This window comes from Cryptomeria japonica, chromosome 7 (genome assembly GCF_030272615.1).
Source record: "Cryptomeria japonica chromosome 7, Sugi_1.0, whole genome shotgun sequence".
NCBI classification, from domain to species: domain Eukaryota; kingdom Viridiplantae; phylum Streptophyta; class Pinopsida; order Cupressales; family Cupressaceae; genus Cryptomeria; species Cryptomeria japonica.
This window is the reverse complement of record NC_081411.1, coordinates 446999637-447014609: the sequence shown is the minus strand read 5'-3', so window position 1 is coordinate 447014609 and position 14973 is coordinate 446999637.

The window sequence follows — 14973 nt, the reverse complement described above, 5'->3', positions numbered from 1 at the left end:
GAACATTTGTGATGGATTCTAGCAGGGAATCAATGCTTGGACATGAGGAAGAGGGACTTTGAATGGTGTCCTCTAAAATAGGTAATGGCAATAAAGTGCATGGTGTCATTGGGTCTTGTATTTCTGAAACATGACAAGGATGTGCATCATGAATTGGATTATCTTGGCAATCAATTATGGATAGCCCTTGGATAATTGCATCCTTGGGTGTAATGTTTGATGAGGACAATATAGAAGGTTCTTGTGAAACTTCTAAAGGTGTAGGGATAGATGCCACTAGAGAGTCAATTTTTTTGCGGGGGGATGAGGCATTGCTAGATAGAATTGTATTATCTTGATCTTCTTCAAAGAACTCACTTGGTAGGTTCCTTAAGAGCCTTGCAATAAAGCCACCTTTCTTTCAAGGTTTTGACATAGTTGTATCTAGAATTTGAACTTGTTTGGAAAGAATTTGGTTTGATGTCATGTTTTGATTTTGAACTAGATGTTGATCAGATTGGTTTGACATGTTCAAAATTTGGCTTGGTGTGGTTTGCAACCTTTGTTTTTGAATGTTTGGTTGTGGTTGTTGACATTGATATGTTGATTGAACTTGTTGATATTCCACCATTGGTTGAACCATTTGTTGACATTGTATAGTTGGTTGGACATATTGTTGAAATTGAACCATTGGTTGTATTGGTTGAAAATCTGATTGATAGTAAACACCTTGTTCTTGTTGTGGAGGCACGTAATGTTGAAATTGATGTTGTCTCCTTTCTTGAAATTATGTCATCATCTCTATTTGGGAGAGGAGAGCTAGTATGTCTGATCATTCAATAAGAGATCTTACATCAATTGGCTCAATCTTTGGATTTTGACCTAGAAATTTTTGAAACATTTTGGACATTTGTGATCTATTCTTCTCAATGTTTTTCACTCTTTGTTCCAAAATCTCCTTTTCTTGAGCTAGTTTCTCCTCTAGTTTTTGTATTTGGAGATCTGTTTCATCATAAAAAGTTTGATCGATATTGCCTTGTTGTTGGGTTGGATATGATTGTGATTGCATTGTCAGTTGATATGTCAAACTTTGTTGCATCATTGGTGCTTGGAACCTTGTTTCAATAGACATGTCACTATGCAAATGCAACTTTTAAAGGATGATGTCTGATATGCAAACTAAATAGATGAAAATGCAATCTATGGCAAGAATGCAACCTATGTTTTTGTTGTTTTTGAAGATTTTGACAAACTTTTTGGAATGCAAATCTAAAAGAGACCCTTAGGAAATTGAAATGATGTCTAGACCTCAAAGGACAAAAGGACCAAGTGACAAAAGGACAAATGACAACATCTCCCCTATATGCTTGGATACTAAGCTAGGTTTGACCAAATGACAATAATGACATAAAGAGAAAAGGTTTGATAAGGTCTAGACTTCTTAACAATGACTTAGGATTTATCAAAGATTTGGATTACTCAAGCATGACAAAACCTAGTTTTGACACTATATGCAAAGGGACAATTACTATGCAAATAACCCTAATATGATATGATAATGACCTAAACTTAATGAAGAGACCTAAGGTATGCAAATATGAATGTATGACAATGGTATTACTCTAATGCAAGAGGACATACTCAAAATGGATGACCCTTATTGATATGCAAAGGAGTATGACCTAGGTGAAACCTAACCTTGGTAATTGACAATGAATTTGCAAAATGCAAACCTAGGATGAACCTAAATCTAAGTGACATGAATGTTGAGACAAGATTTTGAACAATGTTTGACAACCATGTTTGAAGGTGTTTTGAACTTTGTTGAATGAAATGTTCTTGTGTTTAACCTTGTTTTGAATCAATTTGTCTTGTTTTTGAAATGAGATGCAATTCAACTTTTGACAAGAAAAGAAGACAAGATATTTTAACTTAGACTCGAGACAATCATGCTCATTCACACATTTCTTATGGTAGGTAAGGACATTAGGTACTTGAGAGGTAGACTCATTATGGGATTCAAGAAGAATACATAGATGCTCGACCCCACAGGCTCCCCTCCATGGCACTCACTTCTCAGGGCAGCCAAGCATCAGTCCCCATGGAAATCTCCCCATGGCGAACTTAGTATCTCTTCCAAGTATCTGAACTTGTCCTTCTCAAGCAACTAGAAGGGTTTTTGGCCTCTAAATACAAGGTGTTTAGTAAGGATTTCTGTTAAGTGTTACTCCTTGGTGTCATGCAAGCGTGATTGAGACATTAAGCCCACCAAGGTACCAAACAAATGTAGTCGCGCAAGCATGATTTAGACTGTGAGGCCCTACTTAGATGCTGATATGAGAAAGAGTTCAAGGGTCATCACTTCCCAAGTAACTGCAATTCCCACGTAACCCTTCCTTCAAAGCTTTCGCTCATCAGGTATTTATTTATAGTGAGTTAGAATGCCAAGGTATTCTATCCATACTCACTTTGGGTTGTTCCCTTCTCACGATTATCACTTGCTTGCAAAAGCAAATGGTCGGGAAGGCAGGCCCTCTAAAGGTGACATGCAATCAAAGACATGAGCATGGTATTGAAGATCTGGATTCATTCCATCTTATTTAGAAATCATACTAGGTGCCTAAACATTAATTGCAAACACAAAGTTTAGTTGTAGTCCAAGGCAACCTGCAAAACCCAAGTCAGAAGTTTGATATGTTTAGTCTTTGACTATCGAACCTGCATAAAATGTGTTAGTAGTTTCATTTGTTGTCTTTGTCATGCGTATGCCAAGGTTCTGCACAGAGAATCAGTACCAACAAAACCAAAAAAGCAGAAATAGAATGCAAATGAAAACAATTTGCAAGTGAAAAACATTGTCTTTTACCTCTGTTTCTGGCCCTACACAGGCGCTAAATGTCTGACACAGGCATAGAATGTCTGACACAAGCACAAAATGTCCTTGACATAGGTGTAGAATGTCTGACATAGGCGCAGAATGCTTGACACAGGCGCAGAAGTTCCTAGAAAACACTGCACTACCCTGTTTCTTGGGTTTTTGACTTGCAAATCATCTCAAAAGCACTCAAAAGCATGGTTAGGGGGTTAGTTCACGTCGGGTTCACCAATTAATGTAGCTAGGAAATCGGAAATCATCAAAGAAAATCAATATTAATCTAGCTCAATCACGAAAGCTTAAATGCAATGATCAATCCTTAAAACACTCAATAAAGACATGAAAACAAGACATCAATTCAAGATTGAAAACTAAGCAAACCAAATGCAAACTTGAATGTCTCCTTCATGTGGCTCCATTGTCCTTCTTTCTCCTTCAAATAGCTTTTGTTTGTGGATCTCACCTTCAAGTGCATAAACCTAATGTGAAAGCAAGATTGACAATTAGCGCAAGAGTACTCAAAGCGTGATTGATTCGACAAAGTGATTATTATTAGATCGATAATGTGATTATTAGATCGATAATGTGATTATTAGATTGAGATTGAAGAAATTCATCCAATTTATAGACAAATTGGAGAGATGATCAAATTAGCATGAAGAGATTCAAATGGAAATTGCAAATCAATATGACAAATTATGACAAATTTGCACTTTCTATGCAAAATTGATTGATTGATAATTTATGACAAGATTATGACAAATTTCTATGTCAAAATTGATTGATTGTCAATTATGACAAATTATGACAAATTGAAATGTCATTCCCATGAAACTAGGAGGAAAATAGGAGGAAATTGAATTAGAAATTAGGAAAATTAGAAAAATAGAAAATAGGAATTAGGAAATTAGAAAAATGAGGAAATAGGAAATTAGTGAATGAATTAATAATTTTTCATTTATTAATTAATTCACAAAGAGGGAATTTAGAAATTGAGGAATTTAGGAAATTAGGAATGATGTGAAATTAGGTAAATTAAGTAATAATTTGTCATTTATTAATTAATTCACAAAAAGAGGAATAATTAGCCAACTAAATAAACATTTAATTGTGACTCGAAGACCTAGGATAAATAAATAATTTATTTAACCTAGAGGGAGAATGGAGAGAAAATGACAAACAAGGTTAAATGAATAAATCATAAAACCCTAGAAGCTAAATTAGAAATGCAAGGACGACAATTAGGTCTTGATATAAAATTGATTTGATGTTAATTCGATCATGATTTTTGACTTGATAAAAGACCAATGTTGACAAACGATTTGATTAACAAATGCGCCAACTAGCGAGGAACAATGACTAATTGATCCAAATTGACACAATTGAGAAATATGACGATTGATGACAAATTGATCGCAAAAAATGACAAAATTGACAAGAAGACAAGGATCGATGACAAAATAGATTGCAAAATGACAAGATTGATGACAAATCGATCAAAAGACAAGAATCGATGACAAATCGATCGCATGATGACAAGATTGAAAAATGACAACGATCAATGACAAATCGATCGCAAGATGACAAGATCGATAAGAGGACAAAACCCTAATTAGGATTGACGATGTCCAAAAATAATGACAAATGAATACGCACATTTGATGCGACAAGATAAGACTGACCAAATTCACGACAAATATTGTTGTCGACAAGACCAAATTCGAGAGCGAGACAGATGAAGAATGCAGAAGAAGGACTCGATACTCACAAATGATAAAGACCAAGTGCGTGACATAGGAGAAAATGTTAATGCAACACAAAAACCTAAAATGAGGCAATGCGCAAATGTTAAAGTATGATTCCGCAAGCGTTGACCATTTTTAGGTGTCTACAGTATGTTGTCTTTTATATTGGTTTTCAATTATTATTCCCTCTGAGTAACTCAAGGAAGTCTATCTTGACTAAGAGGAGCAAGAATTGGGGGCATAATATTTTTTTTTTTTCTTGTAGAAATGATTCTGATGATCTGGAAACATCTAATCAACTAGGTGTCTATGATAAGTGCCTTCACATTAAGGTGAAATCACCACACATACCTCGACTCCAATTATTTGTATGCTACAGGGAGGTTGGTATCATTTCTTTTTCTATTTTGAGGGAATTTCTTTAATGTGAAATCCAGTTGCATGCATAATCTGTCCAAGGATATGAACAAAAAAAAGGGTCATTCCGGACAAGATAATTAATATTGCACATGAAAAGAAAGGAACTCTATTCTGCCTGCTATGTTTGTAAACACTCAGTGATAAAAATTAAGCATTCCAAATCCAGTGACTAGGTTTAGGTTGCATTCATTCTGCATTTAATGCATTTAGAGTGATTTCCACATGATAATAATGATCTCTTTATCTTTTGAATGAGAGTTTGAAGTATCATCATTTCTCAGCTAAGTGGTCTCGTTTTCATCATTTCTCTGATAGAGTACTTGTGTATTGAGATGTTAGCTGTATCATAAGAATCTTATATAGATCCATACATTTGATTATATAATTATTTGCATTCATATTATTGCATAAGAAAAATAAAAAAAATGTATTACTAATTACTCATTTTCATCATTTATTTGCATATGAAATGAAACAAAAAAATACACATACATATTCATCTGCATTGCATACATACATACTGAAGAGATATGCATACATATAGAATAAAGCATATAGAAAAACATCTCATAATAAATCAACACAAGTAAGATGAAGTCAAATCAAGATCTTGTATATATATATATATATATATATATATATATATATATATATCATAAATATCTCGGAGTACAAATAAAGTCTCAGGGTACAAATGATATCAACTGTCATCTACAATCTCCCATCGGAGCAAGAATCATATAGGCTACAAAAAAAATGGGGTATATAGAAAAATATAAGAGCTATAAAAATCTAGCTCTCTGCCTCTCCCTCATTGCCAAGTGGTGGAAGAGGTGGAGCCTGCTAACCAGCGTCCTGGCTAGGCACCCGAGCTCTCTTAGATCGAGCCATATACTAAGAATATGGGACAACCTATTGCGCTACTAGAACTGCTACACTATAAGTTGCAACATAATATGATGCCCGACTGGTCTGATGCAACACCTCCCACTAAAGAGCGTCTTGCTTAGCTCTGACCTCCGTCAGCTGTCAATCTCGCTCTGCCCTGACCTCAGCTAGTTGTCGATCTCTCTGCCCTCATCTTAGCGACTTGAGGATCGCACTTAGCTCTGAACTCCATTAGCTATCGGTCCCACTCTGCAAGCTGTGTCTGAGCCACTATCAACTATGACTGCAAACTTGCTAATATCAATCTCATAGACTATGTTGCATCAACTACCCCCTGTTCCCTCACAGGCTCTCCACCTCCATCTCTGCCTCCATCTCTACCTCCCTCTCCACCTTGCTCATCCCTCCACTGTCACACCTATCTAGGAGTTGCTCGCTCCTCCTCTCCTCCACCCTCCACTGCCCTGGCACCACTAACCCTCACACCAATATCTCCAAGGGATCCACCCTCCCCTCATTGTTGTTGTCTCCCCCTAGCTAATACTCTGTTGCTGCTAGCACTAGGATCACCACCTACCCACCTAGGACTTGACACTCTCTGACCCTATGCATGTCCCTATACCTATGCCTATGCAGGATCCTCATCCTCAGCCTCCTCTATGAGAGGTGCATGCTCAGCTAGATCCATAAATCTAGGAAAGGGATAAATCTAAAACCAATCCCTGTACTAGGGCAATACCCCCACATCTACAATATCCTCCAAATAGTCCCATCAAAGTCACTGCAATCCGGTAAGGACCTGCATGTTCAATACATATGACAACCTAGGGGGCCATCCTCATCTCTCCTCATCCCCATACCAGGCATAGGCGGTAAATTCTTGTGAAATCCCCTGAGGTCTTCCATACTGCCGCATAACTTGAGATACAATAAATTGCTCAATAACTATCATGGATCTATTGATAACAGGATGTGAGGCCTCACCTCGACTCAGTCTAACATTCAGTGGATTTTATATTTAGACTATTGTGGATACTTTATTTTTATGCATTTTGAGACTTAGAACTTACATGATTTTAGGATTTGGATAACATTGCTATGATTTGATGATTTTACTTATATGCTTTTGTGATAGAACACTACATGATTGTTAGATAAGATGATATTGCAATGATAGATGTCGTTATTTAAATTGCAGGACTTTTCTATGATAATAGAACTATGATGTATGGTTAAGTTTATGTGAATTGGGATGAAATTGTTTATGAGAACTTTGCTTGATAAAAGATGTATTTAATCTGTGCTGATGAAAATTGTATGCAAGTGATGATGTGTATTGTTATTCCTTTGAATTATATTATATGTGGATATTTGAAAGTACTAATGTGTTAAATGAGATGCGTAGGAAATTTACCATGTGACCATGGAAATTACGGAGAACCAAACCTAGACTTATGTATGTTCGTAAGCCAGGGGTTGTCTATTTGGAGAGACAACACCCCATTTGTGTTGTATTTTATTCGTAACAGTATATGCTGCATGAGTGTTAAGTGTTATTTAAATTTAATGTGTAAAACCACAAGAGACAATTTCATGTTTTATTTTGTAAAAGTGTTTTATTTGTGTCACTTGACACATGTGTGGATTTAAATTTAAATGTTTTAATTGGTCTCTTGATGGGAAAGTGTTTAATTATAGTTCTTCTTAAATAAAATAATGTGTTGTCATAAATACTTTGGGAATATAATATTTGGGGTGGTCAACATATGTTTGACCCGAAAATAAACTTCAGAGGGGTTTAAAATGGGTTAAATGAACACCTAGGGGTAGTTTAATAGGGTTTCCTAAAGCCCATAAGGTATACCTAGGGGTTAGGGGTATTTTTAGGCAAGTTTCTACTTTTTAATGATCTTTTTAACGCTTTAAAAATTGGCTTTTTTGAGTTGTACGAAAATTGAAGATTAGAAGTTTAAATCTAATTAAGATTTTTCCTTTTGGGATGAGAGTCCTTTTGCATTCTACTTTTCTTTCCTTTTTGGTTTTTGGAAACTTGTGAGAAATCAGAGAATGAGCTTCTTAAGCAAGATTTTTGGGAATTGAAGGGTAAATCACCCACTCTCCATTTTTTGAGACAAGAGAAATTTTGAAAAGAAAATAATAGGATGGAATAGAAAAATTGACTAAGGGTAGAAGGAAAAAGATTCATGGATTGGGCAGCTCTTCCTCAAATATCATAATACCTTTGGGCAAATTAAGGTTGGTTTCAATTATTCATTATAATGTCTTCTTCTTGCTTATGTCTGGAAGTATTTTGGTGTAAGAAATCTGTGTTCTTGAAGGTTTCTTTTGAAATTCATTTGGTATTTTTGCATTATGATTTGTTTGTGTTTTGGGAGTTTTCTCAAGGCCTCTTACTCTTGGGAGAGAAGAGGATCTTGTGGGTGGTAGCAGTGACAACCCTCGAGTGAGAGACTCTCTTTTGAGAGCAATCACAAGGGATCTTGGTGTGACCCTTGTTGCATGGCCTGTTTGTGCAATGGGGGTCATAAGGAGGGAAAATAAGGCTAGAATGCCTTTGGGGGGCATAAGGAATAAGGGGTTGAGATTCTTGATATATTTATTGTGCCATGAGGTGGCTTCTTGTTTATTTCATACTTGCAGTTCTCCTCAGGGTATTGGTCCACTACCACCCTTTGAAAACATCATCACCAAAGTGTGGTGCTGTGAAGCCAAGTTGAGAGTGTGTCTGAAAATCTGTATGTATTTGCCTCCTATGTGTTTGCCTATTTGTTACCCATCTAGGAATTGGTTCTCCGAGCTCGGGGGTGGCTACCAGTTAGCCTAGGCTGGGAGGTGAGCACTCCGTGGTCATATTTGTGTTTCTATTATGCAGGAAAGTCAGGAGAAGAGAATAGGAAACATGAAAAGATACAGAAGATTATTGTTGAAGATACTTAAATCCATTTGCAAATATTTGTTTTAATTTGATTCAGAAGTATGCCCTCATTCATAGAAATGAGAGGCAAGTTGTAATTCTTGAAAATAGACTTGAGGTTTATTGTTGGAGCTAAACAAAGAAACATCCTGTAAAATTTGCAGAATATCTTGGAGTTGTAAAAAAAAAGCTTGTTTTATTTCTACTTTTGTTTGTGTTTCAGAAAAAGAAAAGCCTCCTTGAGTTGCATGTAAAAGCTTCTTTTGTATTATGGAAAAATTAGTTTCAAATAAATTTTATCTATATTCTACTTGTTGAAAAGTATGAGTTATTTTGCTGAAGAATTCTAAGTATTTAAAAAGAATAAGGGTGTTTTAAGTAATTGTTTTATTAGTGGAAAAATCAATGAATGTGTTTTATTCAGAATAGTATGATGTATTTTAAGAAAAAAAAATGTGTTAGAATAAAAGTTTAGCAAAAGATCTACTTCTATTTCTTTTATCAGCAATTAGAATAAATAAATAAAAGAGCCTAAGTTATATATATATACGTTTATTTGTGCACATGAAATTTTGATTTACATAATGCTTTCCCTTTGTTATCTTGTTTAAAATTTTGTAGGTAAATCTTATAAAAAATATATATATTTTTATATATTTTCACCTTTAAAACTTTTATATATATATATATATATAAATTTATATAAATATAAATATATATATATATTTATATATAATATAATTTTTTTTTAAAAAAGAGGAATTTTGGGATCCATGCGGACCCCACTGTGTGTACACACAGTGCGGGCCGCGCGGCGGCCACTGTGTGCACACACAGTGCGAGCCGCTTCGGCTCCCACTGTGTGGACACATAGTGGACGGCTGCGGCCGCCACTGTGTGGACACACAGTGGCGCCCACGGCCTTTGCCTTCTTCAAACCCTGCAAAAAAAAATATGGCCGCCGCCATTGTTCGGCCCTGTGGAAATTTTGTGGCAATAAAAAAAATAAAGAGTTTAAACCCTAGCCCGGGTAGGGCTAGGGTAAATGAAATAAAATTTACATGATAGTTTAGAATTGTTAATTTATATATAAAAAAATATAGAACCCTAATTAGGGTTGGAAAAATTTTGATTATTATTTTGGAAAGTTATGTTGTTTTAAAAGAATTTAAAATATTTAATTATATATATATATATAATATTCTGGTTATAATTTGGAGTAAGTATTTAATTATATATATATATATATATATATATATATATATATATATATATATATATATATATATATATATATAATATTCTGGTTATAATTTGGAGTAAGTAATTAATAGAGATTTAAATATTTAAATACCTCTGTATTGGTTTTCTAATAGGTAGTAAAATATATATATATATATATATATATATATATACAAATTTATGACTAAAGCCTGGTCTTATAAATTTCAATTATATTTAGCGTGTTAAATGCTTAATATTGCCCTAGTTAATTTAATTAGAGCATTAAAATTTTAAAATGGTTGTTTAGACTATTTAGTCATATAGGAGATTGAATTAATTTTCCTCTCCTATTTCTTTAGCATGATTGATTTAATAAACTTAATGACTAGGTATCTCGTGGAGATAAAAATTAAACCAGTTAGTTTTCCGCAATTAGAAATTAAACAAATTATCAATGCTTGGTTCGTTTCAGAATTAGCTCGATTATCATTATGGAAATTTTATTAATGCTTGTCGTGTGAGTGAACTTGTTAATTAAATTAGTATTTAAAAAAAAAAATCGTTCCCTTTTTGCCCTAAATTTTGGGCATGACATTTTGGTATCAGAGCAAGGTTTCCACACTCGGAACCTTACTCACTTACGTTTCGTCTTAGAAAATTTAAAATTATTATGTTAAATTGATTTTTGAATTTAATTGAATTTATTCTAAAAGAAATAAATTAATTGTTTTATTTTCCTCTTAGGATGCCACCGACGACGCGACAAGCTCGCAAGCGCGGACGGGGTCCTAGACGTGTGCACATAGCACGCGAGGAGGTAGAGAGGGAGGCATTGGTTCCAGAGGAGAACCCAGGAGCACCTCCTGAACAGCCAAATGAACCTAACCAAGACCTCTTACCAGCCATTCAGAATCTTATTGGCATTGTTCAGGAAAGGATCCCAGTAGAGAACTCTCAGGTTAGGAGTCATGACTCTGGGAGTCATAGATCTTTTGATAGAGAACGAAGCAGGAGCCCAGCCCCGATTCCTGTAGAGAGTCAGGGTGGTAATGAGCTAGTGTCTGTGCATATGCCAAGACCACCTCCAGTAGTGGAACGAGTTTATTTTGAGAGAGCTCGCCGAGATCCAGGGGATCTCATCAGGGAGGTCATGCACCTCCAACCACCATCCTTCGGAGGTTCTACAGATGGAGTAGAGGCCAAGGCATGGCTTCTGAGTCTTGAGAGGTGCTTTGCGTTGCATTCTTATGAGAGCAACTTGAAAGCACGTGTTGTAGTTCATCTTCTGAGAGGGACAGCCTCCACTTGGTGGAGACAGGAAGAGTACCAATGCGGATTAGTTCCTGATACTCTCACTTGGGAGATATTCACAGAGAGGTTCCGTGAGAGGTACCTATCAGAACACTTCAGGCAGCGTCGTATAGATGAATTTCATGATCTCCAACAAAAAGGCTTGTCAGCTTTTTGCTATCACTATCAGTGACAGAGGAGAAGAGGAGGAAAAAGAAACATCGCTCAATGACCATCCTATCCTTAAGGGATATTCAGATGTATTTCCTTCAGAGTTATCGGGAATGCCTCCCCGTAGAGAGATTGATTTTCATATAGACCTAGTACCAGGAGCCGAGCCAGTTTCCAGAGCGCCTTAAGGATGACCACAAATGAGTTAAATGAACTTAAAATGCAGCTTGAGGAACTCCTTGAGAAGGGTCATATTCGTCCTAGCGTATCCCCTTGGGGTGCACCAGTCATCTTCGTTAAGAAGAAGGATGGATCTCTCCGATTATGTATGGATTATCGGCAGCTGAATAAAGTAACCATCAAGAACCGATATCCTTTGCCCCGAATTGATGATTTATTCGACCAGCTTTAGGGTGCCAAAGTCTTTTCCAAAATAGATCTGAAGTCAGGATACCATCAGTTGAGAATAGTGGAAAGTGATATCCACAAGACCGCATTTCACACTAGATATGGACACTATGAGTTTATCGTAGTCCCCTTCGGACTTACGAATGCACCAGTAGTTTTTATGAGCCTCATGAATGGGGTGTTCTGTACCTTTCTGGACCGTTTTGTTGTTGTGTTCCTCGATGATATACTGATATATTCTCAGAATGAGAAGGAGCATGAGGAGCACCTGAAATAGGTATTGCAGTGTTTGCGGGATAATCAGTTGTTTGGCAGTCTATCGAAGTGTGCTTTCTTTCGGTCTGAGGTTAAGTACCTTGGGCACGTTATTTCTGGTGATGGGATCTCAATTGACCCATCAAAGATTAGGGCTATTATGGATTGGCCAATGCCTACCAGTGTGACAAAGGTCAGGAGTTTCATGGGCTTAGCAGGGTATTACCGACGTTTCATCGAGGGATTTTCCAGAGTCGCACACCTTATTACTTCTCTTCAACCTAAGGGGAAGAAATTTGAGTGGACAAAGAAGTGCGAGAAGGCCTTTCAGGAACTCAAGAAGGCACTTACTAGCACTCCTATCCTTGTTGTACTAGATCCTACAGCTGATTTCATGGTAAGTACAGATGCTTCTCTAGAGGGTTTAGGGGCAGTTCTTATGTAGGATGGTAGGGCCATAGCTTTCGAGTCTAGGAAACTTAAGACTCATGAACTTAATTATCCCACTCATGACCTTGAGCTCGCAGCAGTAGTGCATGCACTTGTGAGGTGGAGACACTTCCTTTTGGGACATCACTTCGAGTTGCATTCAGATCATCAGAGTCTTCAATACATCTTCACTCAGCCGAACCTTAATGCACGTCAGAGGAGATGGATGGAGTTCTTGTGCGAATATGATTTTGACGTTCACTACATCAAAGGTAGGGAAAATGTAGTTGCAGATGCCTTGAGTAGGAGACGTCACGAGGTTTACACCATATCCATGGGCACAAACTTGAGAGACTGTATACTTCGGCACTTATCAAAGGATGGATGGTATGCAGAGGTTTGTCAGGTATTACGTTCTTAGGTTACTCTAGAAGGGAAATATGTGGATTATTCTTTGGAGTCCGATGGACTGTTACGCCACAGAGGGCGCATTTATGTACCTTCCTCTAGAGGGTTGCGAGAGTTCATTGTCATGGAAGCTCATAGAGCTCCTTATGCAGCGCATCCCGGGGTTAAGAAGTTGCATGCTGACTTGAGGCAGTTGTATCATTGGCCAGGAATGCGACAGCTCATTGCTGAGATAGTAGCTCGATGCCTTGAGTGTCAGAGGGTAAAGGCGGAGCACCACCATCCAAGTGGGTTGCTTCAGTCTCATGCAATACCAGAGTGGAAGTGGGATACTATATCCATGGATTTCATCATTGGTCTTCCTATGTCTTCTCGTCGCCATGATGCTATCTTGGTGACAGTTGACAAGTTGACCAAAGTAGCTCACTTTTCACCAGTTCGTACCACATTCACAGCTCCAGCAGTAGCACAGGTGTTCTTGCAAGACATAGTTAGACTTCATGGCACGCCCCACAAGATTATATCTGACAGGGATTCTCTTTTCACTTCTTCCTTTTGGAAGTCATTACAGGCAGCTATGGGCACTAAGCTCAATTTCAGTACAGCCTATCACCCGGAGATAGATGGTCAGACAGAGAGGGTCAATCAGGTGTTAGAGGATATGCTTCGCATGTACGTCATGGATCATCAGACCCGGTGGGAGGAGTATCTTCCCTTAGTGGAGTTTGCCTATAACAATGGGCATCACACTTCTTTGGGGATGCCACCCTATCAGGCACTATACGGCAGGCCTTTCAAGATGCCCTTGAGTTGGGATCGCATAGAGGATAGAGTTGCTATTGGTCCTGAGTTAGTTCGGGATATGGAGAAGCAGGTGGATCTAATTAGGCAGCGTCTCAGAGAGGCTCAGGATAGACAGAAGAAATATGCTGATGCAAAGAGGATAGATCGTAGCTACTTGGTTGGTGACAGAGTTTTCTTGAGAGTGCGACCGCATAAGAGTCCAATCCGTTACAGAAAGGGTTCTAACCTCGCACCTCGCTTTGTAGGACCTTTTGAGATTCTGGAGAGGATAGGCCCAGTTGCCTACCGTTTAGCTTTGCCACCTAGCCTGTCACGCATCCATGATGTGTTTCATGTTTCAGTTTTGAGAAAGTATATCTATGATGAGTCTCACATTTTAGATTGGGATGCCTTGCAGGTGGAGTCAGACGGGCAGCTAGCTTTGGAGCCCATTCGCATTTTGGCACGCCGGACATTGGCCCTTCGAGGTCGAGAGCTGGACCAGGTTAGGGTCCAGTGGGATTGTTATGATGAGGTTACGGCTTCATGGGAGGACGCAGCATGTATGAGATCAGAGTACCCCCACCTCATTGATAAACTCCAGGAGGAAGTTCATGCCTAGAGGGGGAGGATGTGAGGCCTCACCTCGACTCAGTCTGACATTCAGTGGATTTTATATTTAGACTATTGTGGATACTTTATTTTGATGCATTTTGAGACTTAGAACTTACATGATTTCAGGATTTGGATAACATTGCTATGATTTGATGATTTTACTTATATACTTTTGTGATAGAACACTACATGATTGTTAGATAAGATGATATTGCAATGATAGATGTCGTTATTTAAATTGCAGGACTTTTCTATGATAATAGAACTATGATGTATGGTTAAGTTTATGTGAATTGGGATGAAATTGTTTATGAGAACTTTGCTTGATAAAAGATGTATTTAATCTGTGCTGATGAAAATTGTATGCAAGTGATGATGTGTATTGTTATTCCTTTGAATTATATTATATGTGGATATTTGAAAGTACTAATGTGTTAAATGAGATGTGCAGGAAATTTACCATGTGACCATGGAAATTACGGAGAACCAAACCTAGACTTATGTATGTTCGTAAGCCAAGGGTTGTCTATTTGGAGAGACAACACCCC